Source organism: Pan paniscus, chromosome 6 (genome assembly GCF_029289425.2).
Source record: "Pan paniscus chromosome 6, NHGRI_mPanPan1-v2.0_pri, whole genome shotgun sequence".
Lineage (NCBI taxonomy): Eukaryota > Metazoa > Chordata > Mammalia > Primates > Hominidae > Pan > Pan paniscus.
In genome coordinates, this window is record NC_073255.2 from 144,264,172 (window position 1) to 144,281,688 (window position 17,517).

Genomic DNA, 17,517 nt, shown 5'->3' on the forward strand with positions numbered 1-17,517 from the left:
TTTTCAAATATAGACTTATGGTTATTCTGTTACATGAACGTGTTATTTAACAGGCTTTGGTTATCTTCCCATTTAAAACTATAAACTCTTGGCCAGGCAAAGTGGCTCACGCCTGTAATCCCAGCACTTTGGGAGGCCGAGGCGGGTGGATCACCTTAGGTCAGGAGTTCGAGACTAGCCTGGCCAAAATGGTGAAACCCTGTCTCTACAAAAAATACAAAAATTAGCTGGGCATGGTGGTAGATGCCTGTAATCCCAGCTACTCAGGAGGCTGAGACAGGAGAATCGCTTGAACCTGGGAGGCGGAGGTTGCAGTGAGCCATGATTGTGCCACTGCACTCCAGCCTGGGCGACAAGAGTGAAACTCCGTCTCAAAAAAAAAAAAAAAAAACTATAAATTCTTTATGTGTTTTTGATGATGATGCCTTTCTCTATTTCATTTGATAAATATACCTCCTCCATTCTCTTTTTCTTTTTCTTTTATTTTTACTATTAGAAAAAAATAGATAATTGGTGGTAAAATATTTTTTGTAATTCATTCATTCTTTAAAGGTTAAGAAATTATTTTTAGTTGGAATAAGCATTGTATTCGTTAAATTTTTTTAAATTATTGGTTTTATATATTGTGAGCTTTTATTTATAATTTTTCTATTTGTCTAATTATATTTAGGCTATCACATATTAAAATCTTAAAATTTTAAGCCCACATTATTATGTTCTCTGTTCTCTATAAGCCATTTGCGTTTCTGTGCAAATACCACGACTTTAAAATTTTTGCCTTATAATTTTATTTTACTGTGTTTTCAATTATATTACACCTTATTAGCAACACTCTGCAACTGTATGTGAAAAATTGTCTTGAAAATATTTTTCTTCAAAGACATGTTTCATCATCAGATCTCTACTTAAATATGATTAAAGTATTCCAAATACAGGCAGGCAGATCACCTGAGTTCAGGAGTTCAAGACCAACCTGGCCAACATGGTGAAACCCTGTCTCTACTAAAAATACAAAAATTAGCTGGACATGGTGGCATGCTCCTGTAATCCCAGCTACTTGGGAGGCTGAGGCAGCAGAATCGCTTGAACCCCGGAGGCGGAGGTTGCAGTGAGCTGTGATTGTGCCACTGTACTCCAGCCTGGGGTGACAGAGCAAGACTCTATTTCAGACAAAACAAAACTAAACTAAAATACAAATAAATAAAAATAAAACACTATTTGCATCCAGAATAATGAACTGAAAATCAAATGTATATGTAGTTGTCCTTGGAGTTTTGGATGACATTTTCCACTAACATCTGTGTTCTCTAAGGTTTCTTTAATGAAACTTAAAAAAAAAAAAGCAAGCCATGACTCTGTGTGTGTTTATGTGTCTGTGTGTGGATGTATCTTTAAAGCAATTTTTAAAAAACTGGACTATCTTAGATTTAAGTGACTTCTGGAACATTATTCTCCTTGGCTTCTGGAACACTATTCAGTATGTGGAAAGCCCAAATCTCATTTGTGATTGGATAAATTAGTTCTGTCAATATTATAACCCTTAAACATTCATGTTGTTTGGTGTTATTTAATGGTTGTTTGTTTTGTTTTGTCTTAATTTAAATTTGTTATTTATCTCAGTATTCTCTAGTAGCTGTGTTCTTTGTAGAGTATCTGATATGATTGCAGCCAAGAAGATTGATGCTTCAGAAAGAGTTCAAATGTGGTTGTTGTGATAAGCCTTAATCTTTGCAATACAATTTATTTTAATTTCAAAGATACAAAGTTTGTTGAACGGATCAAAAAAAGGCATCTTTCCTCTCCAGATTACTGTTCATCAGTCTTCTAGATAACCCTCTATAAACCACAGTTTTATATTTTGATATTTGCTTTTGTAAAAGATTTTAGTCTGAATTTCTTAATCAGGCAGGGATGTGATGAAGAATTAAGTGTATCAGTAACAGGAATTAAAAAGAAGATATAACTATGGACCTCACAGGCATATCATCGTGGAAAACTATGAATAACTGAACAACTTAGCAAAATGACCAGAGCTCATACAAGATTATCTGAGTTGATCTAGAACATTAAGGGAACTGAATTTGTAGTTTAAAACATTCTGAATAAGAAATCAACAGGCCCAGATGTTTTCATTATCACTGAAAAAAGAAATCAATTCTATACAATGAGAGAGGGAACATTTCCCAAAAGTAGGGAAAAAAAGAATGCTACAGAACGTTATCCCTCAAGAGATATACACAAAAGTCTTCAAAACACTAGCAAATGTGATTACCTTAATACAAAAACCAAAGACATTACAAAAAAAAAAACCTACAAAATAATCTCCCTCAAGAGCAGAGATGCAAAAATATCAAGAAAATATTAGCAAACAGAATCTTGCAACATATGAAAAGAATAATATGCCATGACCATGAGGAATTTCTTCTGGGAATGCAAGGAAGATACACACTGATAATTTAGAGATGTTTACTATGAACCCTTTAACAACAAACTAAGATTCTATAGCTAATAAGTCAACAAATGAGGTAAAATTTAAAAATAATGAAAAGAATGCAGAAAAACAATGAACAGATGACACAGATTGCAAAATATTTCTAGAAAACGCAAAGTAGAATGTAGGTTAGTGAGACTGAGCGCAGTGGCTCACACCCATAATCCTGACACTTCTGGAGGCTGAGGCTGGCGGACTGCCCGAGCTCACGAGTTTGAGACCGGCCTGGGCAACATCATGAAACCCCGTCTCTACTTGAATACAAAAAATTAGCAGGGCGTGGTGGTGCGTGCCTGTAGTACCAGCTACTCCGGAGGCTGAGGCACGAGAATCACTTGAACCCAGGAGACAGAGGTTGCAGTGAGCTGAGGTCATGCCACTGCACTCCAGCCTGGGCAACAGAGCGAGAGTCTGTCTCCAAATAAAAAATAAATAAATAAAAAATGTAGGTTGGTGGTTCCCTGGGGCCTGGAGGGGTTTTCAGAGAAGGGTGGAAGGGAGGTTTCACATGGAAACTTTTGGGAGTGATAAATATGTTTATTATCTTGATTATGTTGATGCTTTCTCAGGCCTATAAATATATAAAAATGTATAAAGTTATATACTTTAAACAAGTGCAGGTTATTGACACCAATTATACCTCAACAAAACTTTTTTTTTTTTTTTGAAAAAAAGAAAAACTGCAAAAGAAATATATCAAACAGAGCTATGGGGTTTATTCAACCCCTGAAAAAAGCATTTTCCCTCTTCACTATGCTTACGAAAGACATCAAGAAGGATTTTCTATTTCAAACAGCCATTAAATGCCTATATGCTTAGCACTGTATAAAGACAGAAACAGATATTAATTCTACATTTACATTATACCTTTTTTGACAGACTAGAAAACAGAATTATAAACCAGGCTGTCCCCTATCCAAAATCCTGAATGATACCCTTATATACATTAAAGTGTTTTGTTCCCAAAGAGCTAAACTTGATCACATAATTCTTAATTATGGATGCTAGAGGGTCTGCTTCACTCAGGTCCAAGCACTCCAAAAAATTAAAAGCTTAGTGGACACTGAATTTGCAATATATTAATAGGTGTTATAACTTAAGGGAATCCTAGGGTAAACACAAAATTAAGTAGGTACTTTACCACAATACTCCTCAAAACCATTACTGTGCACAATGAACATCCAAAAGAAGAATATAATATATAACATTTCCCACATCTATTTATCCACAGGATACCATCCATTCCCCACTTTTTTCCCTTCAGATTTTTCAAAAGATCCAGTAAGACTAAAACCCATGGAACACACTTAGAAAAACACAGTGACTACTTCATACTGGTTTAGACGCAATACTAAAAGAAACAAAATCCATATAAATCCACTGATAGAAGCCCTTTGTTTACTCCTTTAAAAATCAGGTCAATAAAGGGTCTTATTAATATAGTATAAAGCACTTACAAGCAATAATACAGGGGTGAGACTCTGTCTCCAAAAAAAAAAAAAAAAAAAAGATGAGGAAGATACACATCTATTTATATCCTACTCTCCTATGAAGAGTCTCCATCATATAAACATTAATGACCACAGAATCTTCATATACATGATACCATAACAACTTCTAGTCAGATTAATTTTTATTCTATTTCTGAATTTTACTAAAAAAAAAAAAACACAAGAAATATTATATAGGTATTATGAGAGTCACATATCCACAGTCAGAAGAGTCCATACTATGAAGAAATAACATGAACATTATTAATGGTAATTACTAAGGTCTGCAAATTTTAAGGGCTTTAAGTTAACTCAGAATATCTACTCTCTAATCTACACATTACAGATGCAATACGCTGATGTAAAAGGTTAGAAGAACTACCTGGGGTGATAACACAATAAGTCATCAGAAATAACAATAATAATAAACATTCATATAATGCTTACTATGTGTTATGGGTTGAACTGTGTCTCCCTAAAATTCATATGTTTAAGTCCTAATTCCCAGTACCTCAAAATGTGAGCTTATTTAAACATAGGGCTGTTGCCACTAATTCAATATGACTAGTGTCCTTATATTATAAAAAGAGGAAACTTGGACAATACCCACACATGGAGAATGCTATGTGAAGACAAGGGCAGAGACGGGGGTAAAGTTTCCATAAGCCAAAGAACTCCCAAGACTGCCAGCAAACCAAAGCTAGGCAAGAGGCATGGAACAGCTTCTCCCTTATGGACCACACAAGGAAGCAAACTTACTGACATCTTGATTTTGGACTTCTAGCCTCCAGAATTGTAAGACAACACATTTCTGTTATTTAAGCCACCCAGTTTGTGGTACTTTGTTATAGCAGTTCGAGCACTACAGACCCTATGTCTCCAGACACTGTTATAAGAACCTGTATATTACTCATTTAATACAACAACTCATTTAATACATTTATCTGCTCCACTTTACAGATGATCAAACTGAGGCACACAGCAGTTAATTAACTTGCCCAAGTTCATAATTACTAAGGCAGGATTTGGAAAGTGACGCAAATGGTGTTTGTCTTAGTTCAGGCTGCTATAACAAGGTACCATAAACTGGGTGGCTTATAAACAACTGAAACTTACTTCTCACAATTCTGGAAGCTGGAAGTTCAAGATCAGGGTGCCAACGTGGTCAGCTTCTGGTAAGGGCTCTCTTCTGGGCTGTAGGCTTGTATCCTCATATGGCAGAAGAGGGCAAGAGGGCTCTCTGGGATCCCTTTTTCAAAGACACTAATAGCATTCATAAGGGCTCCATCATGATGATCTAATAACTTCTCAAAAGCCCTTCCTCCTAATATCACCACATTAGGAGGTAAGAATTTCAAAATATGAATTTGGGGGAGACATAAACATTCTGTCCATTGCAGTGTTGTTGCTAGAATGGCCCCATAGTGTAGCTGTGTGTTTCAACTGTCTGGGGCATTCAGATCAAAGTTTGATTCTCTAGACCTGTAAAACTTTGTTCTCTTTATACATTCTAAAATCTTATAATAAATCCTTTCTACTTAAATTGGGTATAGTAGATTCAGTTGATCTCAACTAGGAACCCTAACTTCAGTAAGGAACTGGAGTTCTGGAGAAAGATGAAGTACTTAAAGAAACTGACAGTGGTTGCAGCCCCAGAAAAATATCCGAGTAATCTCTGACTACTATTCGATAATACGGGTTTCGAGGTTTGCACGACAGCAGTGAAGGGCCAATCTGACAAACCTGGCCACAAAAATCAATTCCTCTGGTCTTGTTCATCTATATGATCATAAACACTTTATTGACCTCTCTCCAAAAGTAAGGCTATATAGATAGACCACACTGGAGTCCAGCTGAAGAGTGGAGGTCATGAGGTAAGGAAAATAATGGAGGGTTCCAAACTACCACGGACTTCAAGAGAGGTGACCAGAGATCAGCAACTGAGATTTGGCTTTTCCTATACATCAAAATTTACATGGCCCAAACTTGATAATTTCTTCTCTTATTCACTGTTCTTCACTAAACTCCCTTCATGTTAACTCCCTGTGAAAACAATGCACACACAAATTATTTCACAACTTGAGAATTAAATACATTTTAGGACAAAAATATATACTCTTCTGTTATGGACTGAATTGTATTATGCAAAAAAAGATGTACTGAAGTCTTAACCCTCAGTATCTGTAAATGTGACTTTACTTGGAAGCAGGGTTTTCCCAGGTGTAATACAGTTGACACTGGATTTTTCTCGGTGACTTTTGCCAGCTGGACCTCCTCCAGCTGGTGACGCCTCCACCAAAGCCTCGCTCAGCCCCAGACCTGCCACAGGAGACATCCTACCCACTCAGCCCACTGGGCTGTGCCTTGCTTGTGCACCAGCTCAGCCTGTGGCTGGGCTGGGATTGCCCCAGCCCACCCATGTTACAGCTCATACACACATTCAGCAGTTCCCAAGTTCTTGTCCTGCATCCAAGAAGAATAGACATTACACTGACCATCAAGGGTTGAGAAGGGCAGAGAAGAGTGTTATTAAGCAACAGGACAGCTCTCAGCAGAGAGGGGATGTGAGGGTGGTCCCCCACTCAAAGGCGGGTGTCTCTCCTTCAGTGTGGCTGGGTCCGAAGCTTTTATGGGCTCAGAATGGGAAGTGCGTGCTGACTGGTTTGTGAGTATGCAAAAAAGACTACAACAAAGGCACCACTCAAAGGTGGGCTCGACAGTACAAAAAACCAATTAGGAAAGGGTAGGTATATGTAAAACAGGTGAAAGGTGGGGATCAATCAGAGGAAAGTACGCTAAACAGGAAGAGAGGTTCTCAATCTGGTATGTGGATTTATCTAAGACTTGTAGGTTGGCCTTCACACTTTAAATTGTCTTTCATTTGAAGGTGGGGTTTCATCAGGGACCTGTCCCTGTCTGCTTAGGATTTGTCTGCCTCCTGCTACTATCCTAGTTAAAATAAAGTTAAACTGGATTAGGGTGGCCCCTAATCCAATGACTGGTGCCCCTAAAAGACACCTTTTAAGGAACATTTGGACCCAGCTACAGAGAAGAGAATGCCATGTAAAGCCACAGAGACCTAGGAGAAAGCCATGTGAAGATAGAGGCAGAGATTGGAATGACACATTTATAAGTCAAGCAACAACAAGAATGACCACAATCACCAAAAGCTACAGGAGGCAAAGAAGGATTCCTCCCCTAGAGCCTTCAAGAGAGTATGGCTCTGTTAACACCTTTACTTCAAACTTCTAGCCTCCAGAACTATGTAAGAATAATTCTGTTGTTTTAAGGCACTCAGTTTGAGTAATGTGCTGCAGTAGCCCTAGGAAACTAAAACATCTTCTCTCTGTTATATTCATTTTTTTCTATCTTCAATCAACCCCCAATTTAGGCCTGAAGCTATAGACCAAAAGAGTTAACTGAGAATTGAAGTCAATGAAGGTTCCACATGCAGAGCAGCTGCAGGATGAGCTGTTTAATCTTCTACACAACACTCACTGGCGTATTACCAGCAAGTTCTCATATTTTCTTAGCTTAAGAGCTCTTGAGCTACTAAACACAATTTTCATAATGAATGAATATGCTTATAAAGAGGAGTTAGGAAGGTAGAACAAAAACTATATTGGCTTGAAGCACAGGCATCAGATATTTTGCTAAATAAAATGGAGGTCACCATGTCAATTCCACCATGAACATTTCTTGTCTGCTGTTTAAAAAAAGCCAAGAATGAGTGTGTGACAAACCTATTGTACAATGAAAGATACTAAGTAACAGAATATTACTAAGAGTACCACTTAAAATTTTATCTAAAATATTTTAGCTGTCCCTTACTATAGGGAATCTTTATGGAACAACCATATTTTACTTAATCCTTCAAAGGAACTAAATAAAATATCATCTTGGAAGAGTAGCATATTATGGATCTGACAGCTCAGAGGGAGTAGAATGTTACCATATGTCTTTTTAATTTTAGTCATTCTTGGGGGTGTAAAGTGGTATATCATTGTGGTTTGATTTGCATTTTCCTAATGACTAATGATACTGACCACCTTTTCATGTGCTCATTGGCCATTTGCACATCTTCTCTGGAGAAATGCCTATATTCAATTCTTTGCCCAGTTTTTTTTTTTTTTTTTAAGAGATGGGGTCTTGCTATGTTGCCAAGGCTGATCTCCAACTCCTGGAGCTCAAGCAATCCTACTGTTTCAACCTCCAGAGTAGCAGGGACTACAGGACTGTGTCTGGCTTTTGCTCATTTTTTAGTTGGTGATATGGTTTGGCTGTGTCCCTACCCAAATCTTATCTTGAACTGTAGCTCCCAAAATTCCCACATGTTGTCAGAGGCACCTGGTGGGAGGTAATCGAATTATGGGGATGGGTCTTTCCTGTGAGAATGAATAAGACTCATGAGATCTGATGGTTTTATGAAGGAGAGTTTCCCTGCACAAGTTCTCTTCTCTCATCTGCTGCCATGTGAGACGTGCCTTTCACCTTCCACCATGATTATGAGGCCTCCCTAGCCCCATGGAACTGTCAGTCCATTAAACCTCTTTCTTTTGTAAATTGCTCACTCTTGGGTATGTCTTTATCAGTAGCATGAAAACGGACTAATACAGTTGGGTTGTCTTTTTTGAGTTGTAAGGGTCCTTTATATATTTTGTATGCAAGTACCCTGTGTCAGATACATGATTTAAAAACATCTTTTCTGATTCTGTGGATTGTCTTTTCACTTTCTTGATAATGTCCTTTAATGTTCAAAAGTTTTAAATTTTGATGAAGTGTAATTTATCTCATTTCCTTTTGTCACTTGTGCTTTTGGTGTTTTATCTCAGAAACCAAGGTCACAATAATTTACTCATGTTTTCTTCTAAGAGATTGTATGGTTTTAGATCTTTAGGTATATGATACATTTTTAGTTCCTTTTTTGCATGGTATGAGGAAGTGATACATATTCATTCTTTTGCATGTAGACACTAGTTGTCCCAGGACAATTTTTTGAAAAGACTATTCATTACCAATTACATTGTCTTCACATTCTTGTTAAAAATTAATTAACTATAAATGTCAGAGTTTATTTCTGGACTCTCAATTCTATTTCACTGATCTACATATCTATCTTTATGCCATTACCAGACTGTATGAATTATTGTAGCTCTGTACTAAGTTTTAAAATCAGTATGTGTAAGTCCTCCAGCTGTGTTCTTTCTCAAGTTGATTTTGGCTATTCTTTTTAGAATTTGTTTTAGCTATTCTGGGTTGCTTGCATTCCAGTATGAATTTTAGGATCATTTTACAATATCTGCAGCAAACACCAATTTGGATTCTGATAAGGACTGCACTCAATCTATAAAACAATTTGGGAAGTGCTGCCATCTGTGCTAGGCAGATTAATGTACTCTAAGGATATCCAACAACCTAATCCTCAGAATTTGTGAAATGCTACCTTACATGCTAAAAGGAACAGTGCAGATATGCCATGGGTCTTGAGATGGGGAGGTTATCCTGGACAGGCCCTAATAAAATCACAAGTGATTTTATAAAATAGAGGCAGTGGGAGATTTGATTACAGAAGAAGGCACTGTGAGAATGGAAGCAGGAGGAGAAAAGGTGATACGATGCAGGGCCATTAACCAAGGGAAGTGGACAACCTCCAAAAACCAAAAAAACAAACAAACAAAAAAAAACAAAACCAAAAACAAACAAACAGAAAACTAACTTACAGTGTTCCGAAGGAACCAGCTCTGCTGACATTTTGATTTTAGTCCCTTAAAACTCATTTCACACTTCTAATCTCCAGATTTGTAAAAAAATAAATCTGTATTGTTTTAAGCCATCAAATTTGTGGTAATTTGTTACAGCATCCCTAATGAACTAATACACCCAATACATCCTAAGTGTGTCTGCACATAACAACAGAGTTTGATATAAATGTAGCAAAAATAAAAAAGAATGAAATTTGAAAATCTACAATTATGTCAAATAGTTTTATATCCTTTTATAAATAATTGATAAAACAGGCAGACAAAAAATTAGTAAAGATATCTATAGAGGGAGATAACACAAACATGGCAAAGGTTTTACAACTGGCAAATCTAGGTTATGGGTAAGGGGTGTTTATTTTACTATTCTTTCAACTTTTCTCTAATTTAAAACTTTTTAAAATAAAAAGATGGGGAAAAATCACTGAAGTATAGAGAATATATGAAAGATAATCTATTTTTTATTTGGGGCATCATCAAACTCTATCATCTTACTATTAGATTTTATTATTTACTAGAAAAATCCTATTTGCCACATTGATTTTCTTTTTAATTTTTTTAGACAGGGTCTCGTTCTGTCACCCAGGCTGGATTGCAATGGCACAAACATAGCTCACTGTGGTCTCAACTTCCCAAGCTCAAGCTTCAGGATACTGAGGCTCAACTTCCTCTCACCTCAGCCTCCAATGTAGCTGGGACCACAGGCATGCACCACCACACCTAGCCAATTTTTTAATTTTTTGTAGAGACAATGTCTCACTTTGTTGCCTAGGCTGGTCTAGAACTCCTGAGTTCAAACAATCTGCCTGCCCTCAGCCTCCCAAAGTGCTAAGATTAAAGGTACGAACCTGCCCAATCAACAATGACTTTTAAATAAAGGTCAGACTGCAAATACAGAGCCTAAAGAACTGCTATTTTAAACAGGAAGTGTGTGTGTGTGTTTGTGTGTGTGTGTGTGAACATTTTATTGTAAAAATATCATGAAAGAAGAGAGAATGATCCTTTGTACCCATTACTGAGTTTCAACAATTACCATCATTTTGCCATTCTTATTTTGACCATATCCTATCTCATGTGTTTGAATGCTTTGGCATAAGCATTAAATCTTAAGTACAAAAAGAATAATCAAAAAGAGTATGTCAAGTGAAAAGACCATAATGTTCTATAAAAATAACTGCTCTGTAGTAAACTAAAGTTGAAAAAGTAAACACAGAGAGGTCAGACAAAACATTGCTGGGTTAAAATAAAATTCAAACTGACAAAATATGCCAGGCTGCAAAATATTTTGGCAATTCAAGAGTAATTGATATACAAAAGAGAGGGAGTGGAAGTTAACAGGATAGTACCACCTAATCCTCTGAGGACATGAACTTAGGATACTGAAATAAGAACATGACATAAGTACAGACCAGAGGAAAATACAATAATGCTTAAAAACTCAAATGCAATCGTTTCAGTGTAAGAATATCACTTAACCAAAAATTACCATTAATATCAAACTGGCCTTATAAGAAAAGCTGCCTCTACATGAAAATAAAGTCTTTTCTACTTAAAAAATTCTAACTAGGAAGAAAAATGGGGATTTCTGAAGTCATATTCTATTTATAGTACATATATTCTACCATGTACTATAAAAAGTCCAGGGATGCATCCATTTTCGCAAAAAAAATTCTACAAAAAATTTTCTATTTTTTTCTATTCATCATAGTACTGGAAGTCCTAGCCAGAACAATTAGGCAAGAAAAGAAATAAAAGGCATCCAAATTGGAAAGGAAGAAGTAAAATTATCTCTGTTCACAGATGACATAATCTTAGATATAGCAAACCTTATAGATTCCACACCAAAAAAAAAAACTGTAAAAATAAACGAATTTAGCGAAGTTGTAGGATACAAAATCAACACACAACAATCAGTTGCATTTCAGTACACTAACAGTGAACAATCCAAAGAGGAAATTAAGAAAATAATCCCATTTACAATTTTAGCATCAAAAAGAGTAAGACACTTAAGAATAAACTTAGAGAAAATAAAGAGGCAAAAGACATGTATTCTGAACACTACAAAGTATGGCTGAAAGAAATTAAAGACAACACAAATAAATGGAAGATATCCCATGATTTTGAATTGAAAGGCTTAATATTGTTAAGATGTCAATACTACTCAAATTGATCTACAGATTTAATGCAATCCCTATTGAAATCCCAACAGCATTTTGTGTGTGCATGCAGAAACAGAAAAAGGCATCCTAAAATTCATATGGAATCTCAAGGGACCCCAAACAGCCAAAACAAAAGATGGAAGTTTCACACCTGCTGGCTTCAAAACATATTACAAAGCTACAATAATAAAAATTGTCTGGTACTGGCATAAAGACAGACATACAGATCAGTGGAATAGAGAGCCCAGATATAAACCTTTACGTGTAAGGTCAAATGATTTTTGACAATGGTGCCAACACAATTCAACAGGAAAAGGACAGTGTTTTCAACAAATGGTGGTGGGAAAACTGGATATCCATATGCCAAACAATAAAATGGTACCATTACCTTAGCTATACGCATAATTTAACTCAAAATGGATCAAAGACCTAAACATAAGAGCTAAAGCTATAAAACTCTTAGAAGAAGCATAAAGGAAAAATTTCATGGCATTGAATCTGGCAATTTCTCACATATTGACACCAAATCACAGGCAAAAAAAGTTAAAAATAAACTGGACTACATCAAAACGTAAAATTTCCATGTAAATACCACAATTCACAGAGTGAAAAGGCAACCTACAGAATGGGAGAAAATATTTGCAAATAATATTTCTAATAAAGGGTTAGAATATATAAAGAAATCCTACAATTAAGAAACAAAAAAGCAAATAACCTGATTTTTAAATGGGCAAAGAATATAAATAGACATTTCTCTAAAGATGAGAGACAGGTGGCCAACAAGCACATGAAAAGATGTTCAACATCACTAATCATTGGACAAATGCAAATCAAAATCACAATGAAATATCACCTCACACCAGTTAGAATGGCCACTATTAAAAAAATACACAAAACAGAAAATAACAACTGTTGGCAAGGATGTAGAAAAATTGGAACCTTTGTGCATTGTGTCTAGAAATGCAAAATGGTGCAGCTGTTATGGAAAACCATATAGACCTTCCTGGAAAAAACTTAAAATTAGAATCACCATATGATACAATAATCCCATTTTGGGGCATACACCCCAAAAAATGGAAAACAAGATCTTAAAGGAATATCTGCATATCCATGTTCACTGCAGCTATTATTCAAAATAGCCAAGAGGTAAAAGCAACCCAAAAGTCCACTGGCAGAGATAAATGCATAAAGAAAATGTGGTATATACACTGGGTACAGTGTGTACACTGCTTGGGCGATGAGTGCACCAAAATCTCAGAAATCACCACTGAAGAACTTATTTGTGTAAGCAAACATCACCTGCTCCCAAAAACCTATTGAAATAAAAAATAAATTAAGAGATAAAATTTTAAAAAAAGATAAAAAGAAAAAGAAAATGTGGCATTATAAACCCAATAGGATATTAGCCTTAAAAATGAACAAAATTGGCTGGGTGCGGTGGCTCACGCCTGTAATCCCAGCACTTTGGGAGGCCAAGGTGGGCGGATCACTAGGTCAGGAGATCAAGACCATCCTGGCTAACACAGTGAAACCCTGTCTCTACTAAAAATACAAAAAATTAGTTGGATGTGGTGGCAAATGCCTGTAGTCCCAGCTACTTGGTGGGCTGAGGGAGGAGAATCGCTTGAACTTGGGAGGCGGAGGTTGCAGTGAGCTGAGATCATGCCACTGCACTCCAACCTGGACGACAGAGGGAGACTCCGTCTTTAAAAAAAAAAAAAAAGAACAAAATCCTGTCACATATTGCAACACAGATTATGAGGACATTATGCAAAATGAAATAAGTCAGTCACAAATAGACAAACACTGTCTGATTCTACTTTTATGGGTTATCTAAAGTAGTCAAACTCATAGAAACAGAAAGTAGAATGGTGGTTGCCAGCAGGTGGGGGAGAGGAAAATTAAGAGCTGTTAAATAGGTATAGAATTTCCATTTTACAAGGGGAAAAAATTCTGGGAATCTGTTCTACAACAATATAAACATAGTACTAAACTGTGCAGTTAAAAATGACTAAGATGGGAAATTACATGGTATTTGTTTTTTCCACAATTAAAAAAGAAAAACAGAAGATAACAATTGTTGAGGAGTATATAGAAAAACTGAAATCTGGCCAGGCGCGGTGGCTCACACCTGTAATCCCAGCACTTTGGGAGGCCAAGGTAGGTGGATCACTTGAGGTCAGGAATTTGAGACCAGCCTGACCAACATGGTGAAACCTCGTTTCTACTAAAAATACAAAAATTAGCTGGGTGTGGTGGCAGGCACCTGCAATCCTAGCTATTCGGGAGGCTGAGGCACGAGAATTGCTTGAACCCAGGAGGCAAGGGTTGCAGTGAGCCAAGATCGTGCCACTGTACTCCAGCCTGGGCGACAGACACTTTGTCCCAGAAAAAAAAAGAAAAAAGAAAAACTGAAATCCTCATATATCACTGGCAGACATGTAAAATGATGCAGTTTCTGTGGAAAATGGTATGGTTGTTTCTCAAAAGACTAAACATAGAATTACCATATGGTCCACCAATTCTACTTCTATATATACCAAAAGATATTTAACAGGGATTTGAATAGGTATTTGTAAGCCCATATTCATAGCAGCAATATTCACAATAGCCATGAGGTGGAAGCAATTCAAATGTACATTGATGAATGAAGGATAAAGAAAATGTGGTATATATACACAATGGAATACTATTCTGCCATAAAAAAGAATGAAATCACATCATTTGTGGCAACATGGATGAACTTGGAGGATATGATATTAAGTGAAATATGCACAGAAAGAGAAATACCACATGTTCTCACTCATATGTGGGAGCTAATTAAGTGGATCTCATAGAGGTAGAGAATAGACTGGTGATAACCAGACAGAAGTTGGGAAGGATGGGGAGAGGGAAGGATGAAGACAGGTTGGTTATTCACAGTAGCCAAGACACTGAAGCAACTTGAATGTCCATGGACAGATGAATAAGCAAAATGTGGTATATACATACAGCGAATTATTCAGCCTTTAAAAGGAAGGAAAATTTGACGCATGCTATACAACATAGATGAAACTTGAAGACATTATGCTAAATGAAATAAGCTAGTCAACAAACAAACAAATATATAATCCCTCTGATGTGAGGTACCTGGAGTAGTTAAAATCATAGACACAATAAGAATGGTGGTTGCCAGGGGCTGAGGGTGGGGGAGAATGGGCAGTTAGTATTTAATGACTACAGAGTTTCAGGTTGGTACAGATAAAAAAGTTCTGGAGACAGGTGGTGGTTATGGTTGCACAACTATGTGAATGTACTGAATGCCATAAAACTACATACTTAAAATTGGTTAAAATAGCAAATTTTGTTATGCATATTTTATGACAAAAAAAGTTCTATTTTATGTGTAGCATTCACTTTAAACTTTTATTGTAAATAAAAATTCATGAAATGTTAATTTTTGCTTTCAACTGATGGAAAGAAAACTAAAATTGAATTAAAAGGGGAATAAAGGAATATAATAAAAATTCTAAAGCAATAGAGAATTAAAGCAGAGTTGGATCATGAGTGCTCAGCAAATGTCATCAAGACGCAGTGTGCCTTGTTTAAATAAAAAGTGTAGTATTTAATAATAATTGCAAATAGTATGATGTATTTATAAAGCAAATATAACCCTGATTCGTCTTTTCAAAGAAGTCAATGTCCATTTACAGTAATACTTGAATTAAGTAAGACATTTCAATGACACTATTTGTGGTCAAACAGCATGTATTGACCAAGTCAAAAATCAGAGATCTAATTTCAACTTCACCATTTACCGGCCATGCAAACCTAGACAAGGAATTTAATGAGCCTCAGTTTATTCATTCATTAAATTGGGATCTCCTCTCTGAATTAGTATGAGTTTCAAATGAGATATTTACCAAATCATTTAAAAACCATGAATTTTTACATCAGTGTAAGGCATTATAACACATTGTCACATGATTTCTTTCTGACTACGTCACCAAGTGCCCTTTCCTCTGCCTACTCTACTCCAAAAATGGTGAATAGCTAGCCCCAGTGCATTCTGCTTGGTATTAATCTATTATGTTAGTAGATAGCATAGCCCTTTGGCATCATTTTAAAACAACAAGCCAAAACCTGAGGTTTAGGCATCTTAGGTTAAGAACCATAGTAACTTCTTTCTTGTTTCTGCTAAAAATATAGAATACTGGTGCCTGGAAGAAAGTGAATATGTCTTGCCTTTTACTGGACGACTATTATCGAATAGCCACTGTGTGACAGGTGCTCTTTCAGATACTTAAAGTCCTTCCACTGGACAACTATTATTGAATAGCTACTCTGTGACAGTTGCTCTCTTAGATACTTCAGAAAGGAAGTATATGATTTTAATATACATTTCACATGTCTATTTTTAATTTATATATATTTAGATGCACATATTAATGTACATCTTAATATGCATTTTTAAACCATAATCAAATCAGACATTCCTCATAGAAACTGAAATTCTTGCTTTCCTACAACAGTATATACTAAGTATTTTTTCATTACAGTACCTGCAAATTTCTAAACCAATATCCACTTTCCCCTTGATCATAACTAACCAAACTATAATTTTGTTCATGGTAATAAGGTGCCCAGCTAAATAAATCTCCTTTTCTAGCAAAATATGTCCATGAGAAACAGTTAACATGCAAGAAATGGCCAATTAGATATATGTTCCAATCTGTCAAAGACTTATGGGAAAGTTTTACTTTCTCAGGTAGTCAATACCTCTTCCTTCTTTTCCTACTTGGAAACTAGATTCAATGCCTGAAGATAAAGCAATCTTACTGAGGCCCTATGGATGAAAATAAGCATAGTGGACCAGAAAAAGAGAAGAAACTTAGTTTCTATCATCCCAAAATATGACTCTTTGACATAAATATTTTTGAGCTAAAGGCAATTAAGAAGCAGCAAATGGACTAAGGGCTCTTTCTATCCTCCACTCTTTTCTACCAAGACAGGATATAAATTCTCCTTTACTGGAGACAAGTCTTACCAGCTCAGAGGCAGCACCAGAGAAATCTGCAAACAAATCTTACTCCATTAGTTTATTCCCATAAATTTACCTTCCCACGGTTTCCCGCCTCTGGAAGCCTAAAACTGCTTTTCTTTGTCTTGTCACTTCTCTAAAATGTATTGTTCTTTGTCAAAAACGTTATATAAGCCAGAGTTTTAAGCCACTGCTTTATCTTTCGTTGAGGTTTCTCCTGAGTGATGTGCACTGCACACATTAGCAAACTTGCTTGTTTTTCTCTTCTTACTCTGTCTTTTGTTATAGGACTCTCTCCCAACTACAAACTTAGGAGGACTGAGAAGTTATATTTCCTACCCTACAATACCCCTGGACTATCACATGAGAAAGATGCATCTGTTACTGTTAAGCTACTGTATGGGAGACTTTATACTGTTTACAACCAAACAATGGTACTTACAAAGAAGTAATTATAAACTAGAGGCGATTTAAGTGCTTGAAAAGACCATGAGAAGGAATATAATTTAGATCAGAGAGAAACAGGCTTTATGAAGAAAATAAATTCATACCTTCTTGTTCTAACAGAAACTTGGCTCTCCTTCTACAGTCTTTCAAG

General features: G+C 36.2%; 1 protein-coding gene across 2 annotated transcripts in view; it reads right to left on the minus strand.

The window, feature by feature from the left end:
• COG5 (component of oligomeric golgi complex 5) overlaps positions 1-17,517 on the minus strand; it is a 362,628-nt gene that overhangs the window by 219,769 nt on the left and 125,342 nt on the right. The gene's annotated exons all lie outside the window — the stretch shown is intronic.